This window comes from Mus caroli, unplaced genomic scaffold, assembly GCF_978045245.1.
Source record: "Mus caroli unplaced genomic scaffold, Mus_caroli_1 scaffold_7, whole genome shotgun sequence".
NCBI lineage: Eukaryota > Metazoa > Chordata > Mammalia > Rodentia > Muridae > Mus > Mus caroli.
Window position 1 is genome coordinate 20,961,798 of NW_028227262.1, and position 9,189 is coordinate 20,970,986.

General features: G+C 47.0%; 1 long non-coding RNA gene across 2 annotated transcripts in view; it reads left to right on the plus strand.

Annotated features, from left to right (window-relative positions):
• The window catches only part of LOC110296252 (uncharacterized), a 30,833-nt gene extending 22,006 nt beyond the window's left edge, over nucleotides 1-8,827 (plus strand). For both annotated transcript variants that reach the window (XR_015047554.1, XR_002378165.3), the window contains exon 6: nucleotides 6,224-8,827. This is a non-coding gene — a long non-coding RNA (uncharacterized LOC110296252). The remainder of the gene's footprint in view (nucleotides 1-6,223) is intronic.
• Nucleotides 8,828-9,189: the final 362 nt, after the last annotated feature.

The following is a 9,189-nucleotide window of genomic DNA, read 5'->3' on the forward strand; positions in this document are numbered from 1 at the left end:
CTTCCCTTTGGGATCATGATGGAGGCATGGTGGGAGACTGAGCCATCCTGGGTAGGGACTGGTGGGTGTTTAGTAAGGGGACCATTTGTTTCAGAGGCGCACCATTGTCCCGAATGCTGTTGTAATTGCTTTCCCTTCCACCTAGTTCTGCATTTAATTCGTGCATGGTACACTGAGCCACTTGCTATTCTATTTCCTCATGGAAATACTTTTCCTGGACGTCCTTCTGAGCATTTTTGTTACTGCACAATCTTGCATTGTGCCATAGGGCAATTAACACTGCCACCCCACCCCTGGCAGTCTGCAGAAAGAACATACTTCAGGGAAACTGCTGCATGGAAATGGAAATAATGTGTGAATGTACCCTGAAAGGCTCTGGCGACAGAACTGCCTGTGCCCTGCATCCTGTGCCCTCAATCCTGCCCAACCTGGTTCTAGTGCTGTCTTTGTTCTTACGGGAGAGTTCTGGGTATCAGGGCCTGCAGCTGCATCTGTGTGTACACCCTGTACTTTATGGCAGTGATCTAAAACCAGCTGTTCTGTGGGTAGAAAAGGCCTCCCTGTCTTCTGCATGTCATTTGCAGGAAAATTGGTAGAATCACCACACAGCAATAAGCCAAGTAAGGCAGACTCATATGTGGGACCTATGTTTTATATACATGAATGCATATATACATATATTTACACAAATGAAAGACAGAAGTAGGAGCTATTTGGTGGGAGGGGCAACAAGAGACAGTACTGGGGATAAATATGAACCAATATGAACCTGTCATAATTAAACACGTCAAATGTCAGCATTGCCAGGTATGGTGGATCATCCTTGGGATTCTAGCACTGGGGAGGCAAAAGTGGGAGGATTGCCACAAGTTTGAGACCAGCCTGGTCTACAAGAGCAAGTCAACAGTCCAGGTGCCCCACACAAAAGGAAACAAAACTCAGTCTTTGTACTACAGCTATGTCCTACTTCTACTTCTAGCAGATGGTGACTCATTTAATGTAGAGCTCAGTTACAGGAAACTGTCCCATGCAGCACTTTCCTCCAATTGCTGGGCTAAGGCAGCATTAGACTTAGAGTCTCAGACTTGGGCCTGACACTAGTCCCTGGTCAGCTGCATGACCCTGGGAAAGGCCCACCCACATCACCAAGGCTCTCTGATAACCCAAAGCTGATGAGAGGGAAGCATGAAGGCTACATTTCTGCTCAGCTCAGTAGATGCTGGAAAGGAAGGAAGAAGGTCTTGTCTGGAGCATGGCAATGAGCTCTGGAGAGGAATGGCAAGCGGCGGGACTGGAAGGACCCACGAGCCAGGCCAGGGACTCAGATGATTACCCTGTGTACTGGCTAGTTTTGTGTCATCTTGACACAGCTGGAGTTATCACAGAGAAAGGAGCTTCAGTTGAGGAAATGCCTCCATGAGATCCAACTGTAAGGCATTTTCTCAATTAGTGATCAAGGGGAAAGGCCCCTTGTGGGTGGGACCATCTCTGGGCTGGTAGTCTTGGGTTCTATAAGAGAGCAGGCTGAGCAAGCCAAGGGAGGCAAGCCAGTAAAGAACATCCCTCCATAGCCTCTGTATCAGCTCCTGCTCCTTGCCCTGCTTGAGTTCCAGTCCTGACTTCCTTTGGTGATAAACAGCAGCATGGAAGTGTAAGCTGAATAAACCCTTTCCTCCTCAACTTGTTTCCTGGTCATTATGTTTGTGCAGGAATAGAAACTCTGTCTAAGACACCCTGGTAGTCAGATGGCTCTGTGGACTGGTTTGGACTAGAGTGACACAGTCAGACCTGTGTTTTGAAGAGAATGCTTAGAGCAGTTGGGATGAAGCAGAGGAAGGGAAGATGGTGGGAGGTCACTGAGCCTGGTGGCTGAGTCAGAGATTTGAACAGAGGGATGGTGACTTGACTCTGTAGTGCCAAGGGTTGTGGTGAGTGGCCATCTAAGAGCCTTGTCCTGGAAGAGCATCACCAGGGACCAGTGACAGATTGTCCAGAGGAAGAGACATGGAGAACTTCCCAGCATGCCGTCTTTTGCCAGTCCTCTGTTCTGCTTTGTGTCCTTGTGTTTTTTCACTATCAAAACTGACTCTGCAAAGGTTCTGCTATCTTGGATCATGAAACTGTCTCTTAGAGACAACACAGACAATCACATTGCTAGAGGTGTTGGCATCTATTATTGCCTGAACCTTGACTTTCACCTTAGGCTCATGTTTTGAATGCCTGTCTCCAACTTGTGGCAATACTTTGGGGACTGCAGAAACTGAGCAGTAGGGTCTGGTTGGCAGAGACAGAGCATGTGTAGTCAGCCGTTGAAGGTTATATTCATCTTGACTGTAGCTACACTCTGATTCCTGGATAGGAACACGCTTCTCTCCTGTGCCCAGTGTCTTCCCATTTTGAGACCTCTGAAATGATGAGTCAACATAAGATGTTCCTGTCTTTAGTTCTGTTAGATCACAATGCAAAGTATCAATACTAAAACTTGCTTCTAGTGAAGTGGTATTGTTTCAGTGTAAGCCAGACTAGGTGGTTCTAGGCCTTTGGGACCCCCTTTGGAAGGAATGTAGAAGAGTTTGGAGGTACAAGCTAGAGAAGCCTCAGTTTGTTGTAAGTGATTGTAATGGCTCTGGCAAGGTTGAACAGGCCAGAACGCCTATAGAAGTGGACAGTAGATTGCCCATAGGTTTCAGATGGGGTCAGGATTCTACTGGGAATTATGCAAGGTATTTTTGTTGTATTTTCATAATGAATATCTATGTTCTGCTGGTATTTGAGGAAATAAGAATTTTAAAAAGCAGTGAACAGATTTCCTTGGCAGAGGAAATGTCAAGGCAGTATAATATTCAGGCCGTGGCCCCATCATTGCTGCCTTTTAGCCAGGTTTATAGTGAGGACTAAAAGCAAAGAGCAAGACAAAAACATTTGAGATATGTGTGTGGGCAGGTGTGCATACAGTTGAAGTTGCAGACAAATGGAGACAAAAGAGTTGTATTTTTAAAAAAGATTTATTTATGTATGTGTGTGAGTACATGGTCCCTCTATTCAGACACAATAGAAGAGGGCACCAGCACTCATTACAGATGGCTGTGAGCCACCATGTGGTTGCTGGGAATTGAACTGAGGACCTCTGGAAGAGCAGTCAGTGCTCTCAACCACTGAGCCATCTCTCCAGCCCAGGTAATTATTTTTTAAAAAATTGTCTCACTGTGTACTTGTTTTCAATTTTTTTCTTTAAAAAAAAAAAACCTTTACTCTGTGTGTGTGTGTGTGTATGTATGTATGGTAAGAGGGATGTTATATTCCCTGGATCTGCAGTTACCAGCAGTTGTGAGCTCTCTGATGTGGGTACAGGGAATCAAACTCAAAATGGGGGCTGGGGGGCCTGTAAGAATAGTATGTACTATTAACCACTGAGCCATCCATCTCTCCAGGCCCAAGGCCTGTAACTTCTATAGAGATTAGAAGCCTTGCACTTTGCACTGGGACAATAGGAATGGTATCCTGAGGGCATGATCCCTCTGAAAGTAAGCTTCAAGATCTACACCTCCAAGTCCATTAGAAAAGAGTGCAAGCTGAAGGGGAATCCTGGTCAAGAGTCACCCAGGGAAGTGTTTCTTACTCTCAGTTGCACAGGGCATTTGGCACAGAGAGGCCTGTCTAGTTCTCAGGCTGGAAGCAGAACCCGGCATTTGACATGTGGTGCTAGTTTTTCAGGATCATAGAATTCCAAGGTTATTGGATCATAGGCAGCGAGCGCATCGACATCCCAGAGATAAACCTGGAAGACCTGGTGACATGTAATAGGGTCAGATTTCGTGCAGGGTCCCTCCAAGCAGGACGCACACGAAACTGTGAAGGTGAGACCTGAGTTATACTGTGAGGGTGAGTTGGAGATGTGAGCATGTGGGATGATAATTTGCCAACAAAGTCAGATTCAGTGAGTGGAGCTGGCCCAAGACACCGTGGATGCTGTAAATGGCAGGGCCATACAGCCTGAGTTGCCCAAGTTTCTTGGAGCCCAGGTGATGCCACCATGAGTCCCAGATATTGGATATGGAGCTATAGGATTCAATGTTTGCCTTGCTAGGTTCCAGGTGTCTTGCTTTGGTCAATTCTAAATTTTCTTTATTTTTATTTTTTGCTGTTTTCTTATTTCTTCCTTTTGGAATAGGAATGCTTACTTAGGACCATTTTATACCAGTACGATGTCACCTTCTTTTTATTTGACAAGGGCTCATAGCTAAGAGACGACATAGACTTCGAACACAGCAGGCATATGGAGGCTTTGAAGTTGCACTAAATGCACTGCATTCTGAGATGACCACGTGCTTCCCAGGCTAGGAGTTTGCTTTGGTTAGAATCTGACATCTTTTCCACTCCATGCTCATTTCTTGAATGTTTATTCTCACTTGGTGGGGCTGTTTTGCAGGCAGAGGAGACTTTAAGAGGCAGGGCATGGGTGGTGACACTGGGACACTAGAGCATGGCCTCTGAAGGTTCTACCTGACCCTGGTTCTCTGTGCCTACTCGTCGACCTGTGCCTAGATGCCCACTTACGCTTCTGCTACATTAGGTGGAATGTGTTGGCATACCCTGCCATGTCTGTTCACTACAAGGGACTGAAGCTGTGAGTGAATAATAAATATTTCCTGACATAGTCTGACAGGCATTTAGCCACTCAGTGGAAATGTCAAACAGTACAACATCTGAGCAGGGGCCAGGAGCTCATGTGGGCATTTAGTTTTCTATTGTTTAGGAAACAACCATTTTTTTCTCCAGGCCAGGGTAGGCAGGAGTGGACTCCTTCCAAATCTTCCTTACAGGTATTTTACATCTTCTAGAGCAAGACCAAAGTGTAGGCCAGTGCAGATTTCTCCATAATTGGAGTTTGTCTTTCACTGCTGGGCCTGGGGAGAGGAGAGATACTCCCAGGCACCCTGCAATCTAGAGGACACGGCAGATGAGGATGGGTGTTTGAGGTCTGTTCCCTTCTCACCTTTTACTCCACAAAAGCTGAAAACTGGCCATGGATCTGGGAATACAGCTCTGTGGTGGGACACTTGCCCTGTATGAGACCTGGGGTCAGTCTACAGTACTCACAAAACAGGAAAACCCACAATGAAACTGTGGCATTGTTTGCTTGTCTGTCTGTAATTATTTTGGTGAGAGGTTAGGTCCCCCAGCACGGTCTCCAGCTCACTAGGTAGCCTGAGGATGGCCTTGAGCTTCTGATCCTTCTGTCTCTACTTCCCTGATGTTGGATTACAGCACTGTGCAGCTACGTGCAGTCTTGTGTGGTACCTGGGGATCTAATTCACACCTTCATCTTCATGCATGTGAAACAAGCCCTCTGCCAGTGAAGCTCTGCTCACATCCCTGGCTTGATGTAATTGTTTTGTTTTCTGGTTTCTTTTTGTTTTTGTTTTTTGTTTTCTATTGCATGGAATTGAGCATGGGCTTCTCTTCCCTTGATATTTAGATTCTTTCTTTATCTGTGTTCTGTCTCTCCTGTATCTATGCCTGTGTGTCTGTCTTTTTGAGTCTGTCTATGTCTGTGTCTGTCTGTCTGTCTGTCTGTCTGTCTGTCTTTCTCTTGTGTAACTGTGTGTGTGTCCCTGAGATTGCTACCAAGTTTCAGGCATATGGGAGTTCCACACTTAGCCCCTGGGTGTCCTCCTCCACCTCAGCTACATGTTCAGTGCCTGCTCCATCTCATCTGTTGTACTAGTCCCAAGTCTCTAAACCTTCCTGGACTGGTGTCTGCCTGTCATGTCACTGATGAAGCAGAACAGCCTGGTTCAATGCCCATCAGCTTCAAAGGATGGCTCTACTCCCAGGTCCCTGGCCTCTAGCCGTATGTTCCTACTTGACAATGATTGGATTGTGGGACGTCCCATAGACTTGGACTTGGGCTGGAGGTGAAGGAATCCAAAGTATTCTGTTCCTGGATGCTACAGACAGAGCTGTTGTGTGGTAGTCTCTTTGGAGCCAGCCTCAGGCCAACTGATGGTCCTCCCTGGGAAAGAGCAAGAGATGAACAGAATCCAACAAGCCTAGAAAGAACCCACTAGGCTTCCCTGGTTTATTTGAGAACCAGCAGGTGCTTTGGGTAGGTAGTCCTAGCTTCAGGGCTAGTATTCAGTGCTTACAATGAGAGTGGCTATTACTCAAATCATATCCATTGATCCCCTACCTGAAAACCTATGTTCACATTAATTCACAGGGTGAAGAACCTGCTTAGTAATACACAAGGAGCAGGCTGATGGAGAGCTTCACTCATGGCATCCCAGTCCGTGGCTTCACCCATCACATCTTTGTCTGGCCTGCAGGTTATCATCAACAGAGGCTTGCTTGCAGGAGACTTGCTGGGGATTTCACACACCTTTGAGGTATTAACCAAGCAGCCTGGAGTTCAACACCCAATCTAAAAGCTGTGGACAGAAAGAGGAAAGAAATGAGAATGGTTATCAGGGACTTAGAAGCCCTGCAGTGACAAGATACGGAGCAAAATAAGTGCCCAAAGTATGAAGCAAAAGTACACCACTGGGAGCGAACTGACCGATCCTGTGGTGCCAGTGATCCCATTGTATCTCGCATTTTTCAAATGAACTGAAATGTTCATTTGAACATTGTTCTCCCCAACTATGGCAGAGCTGAGAAGAAGGATGTATCCGAGAGCCTAATGGACTCAGCCAATAACATCACCAGATTTTGAGGATCCACACCCAAGGGTCCCTTTGCTTCCACTCTAACCAGTGCTGGTGCTGTTGGTTACACTGCTTCAAGCAATCTGGAGCAGAGGTGGAAGGTCCAACCTGGGAGGGTTTGTGTGTGCCCAGCTCTCATGAGGTATCCTGTGGGAAAGCAGACATGAGCAGGGCAGCAGAGGTATGGTGCAGAGCAGAGGTGAGCAGCACTCTGGAGTCAGTCCACACTAACTCAGTGCACAGCCTTAGGGCAACACACTTCATTGCACTGTACCTCAGTTTCCTGCCTGTAAAATAGGTACAAAGTTATCAACCCTATTTATGAGCAACGCTTTACAGTGCTGAGCATATCGTCCAGTTCCCAAATACATGCATTGGCATTAACTGACTTGAACTGAGGGGACAGGCTAGTGAGCTATGCAGTAGGGTTGGGAGGTCCCCACAACAATTGGCCACCACAGATGGGAGAGATCAGAGCATGAAAGACATGGAAGAGGTTTCCCTTGAAAGATGAGAAATAATTATTGATGTTATTTCTTTATTTTGAGGCACTAGGAATTGTACCCAAGCTTGGCAAAGGCTGGGCAAGTGTTTTCATCCCATAGGCAACAGCTCCATCATGTTTTAGATGAGCACATGAGGAGTCTGACTGATCCTAGTTGGGGAAAACAAACCCATGTTCTTGACCACACTTTTCCCTCTAGCCCCACTGTGATCAATTGAACCTCAGGCTGGCTGCACGACTGTAGTATACAAGGAAATCTGCTCTCAAGGAGAGGAGAGGACACCAAGGAGCCTGGAGTAAGTCTCTGAGCCAGTGGCAAGAGACTGCCTGTGACGATAGGAGCCTCTGTTTGCAGTTCCCAAACAGCCCCAGCCTTCTCCCTAGCTTGGTGTGGGTCCAGGGCCAGACAGGCCCCTGGAGGTAGCATGGAGGCAGCCTCTTAGCTGTAGGAAAATGGCAGACACAGCCCTTTCCCTAAACACAAGCTGTAGGTTGGTAATGATGTTGACTCTTAGTGTTGTTGAGCACAAGCTTCCCCTCTGCCCCAACCTCAGTGACTTTACTTACTTAGAGGCCTATTGTCCAAAGAGTTGCCATAGAAGAAAGCAGCTTAGGAGCCTCTATACTGGTGGAGTCCTACCTTGGCCAGTAGGAAGGGGAGCTAGCTGTTTCTGCTGTTCTTCCCTGCTTCCCATAGACCTGAGTCTAGCCTTCCTGGCTCACTGGCTGCCCATAGCCTCCCATAACGAATAATGTCCTTCCTATTTCCTAATGGCTACCTGTGGCTAACTTTATAAGAGACCTCTAATAAGTACCTCCTCTTGTGCCACAGTTTGGTCATGCCTTCCTTTGTACCCACTCCATGAGAACTCATATTACATGGTCCAGAAGAGCGCATCTTCATGGAACTGACAGTGTCACTGATAGAGGTCTCGCTTTCTTGTCTGTGCTGATCTTTAGCTTCTGGGTTTATGTGAACCTTGCCTTTGCTTTTCAAGAAGTCAGGACTCCAGACAAGCCTCGCTGTTCATTTTAAAGAAGAAAGTGTGGCCTAGAGAGCCCAGCTATATTGCTGTGACTGGTAATGCATTTGTATACTTGCTGTGTCATAGTTAACTTCTGAAGCGCTTCAGACAATGAAGCCAAGCAGCACAGAGCAGAGTCCCTGGAGCTTCCTTTGGACTGAGGAAGAAGGAGGAGGTGACCTGTCGGTTGTGGGAAGAGGAACGGAAAGCCATCAGGTCCCTCAGAGGGGGCTGAGGAGGCCCAGCATTGGTGTCAGTTTGTGAAGATCATGCAGAACCATGCCAGAAGGGTGAGGGGGCTGCACTTCATGTTGAGAACTGTAGGTCCTAGAGGCAAGAAGTGGATGGAGGTGTCTCAGGCATCAAGAGGAGACCCTGAGGGAAAGAGGAGGTTGGCCTGCAGAGAAGCTTTGCATTTTGTTGTTTGTCTCCTTGTTAAGTGTGGGGAATGGCTTTCCCATGGGGCCAGAGCCCAAGCAGTAGACTCGACCACACTTTTTATTTTCTTTAAAGCTCTTGCATGTCTGCTATAGTGTTGCATTTTTGCTATATAAGCCCATGTCATCTTACCCACTTTTAGTAAAGGCTGCTACAGACATGAAGGTCTTTGTGCATATTTCTTTGTACAGAAATGATAGAATTCCACACCTGTTAATAGATCACAGACACCAGCAGCCGGCGTGTCCTGGAGCAGGTACACAAAGTAACAGGTGCACACTAGGGAGGCACACACTGGGCAGGTGCACATGAGTAAGGCTCACTGAACCATGGGAACAGCAACAGGCCAGCGCTAAAGGTCCTCTGCTAACTTTACAGTGCTACTGACTAAGGGCACAGGATGTGGCCAACATTCCTCAAACACTACAGAGTTCCTGTCAGTGAAAGCAGCCACTGGAAAGCCCTCTGAGGCAAAGGTCCAGCCAGCATCACTGTGTTATCCAAGAATAAGTGC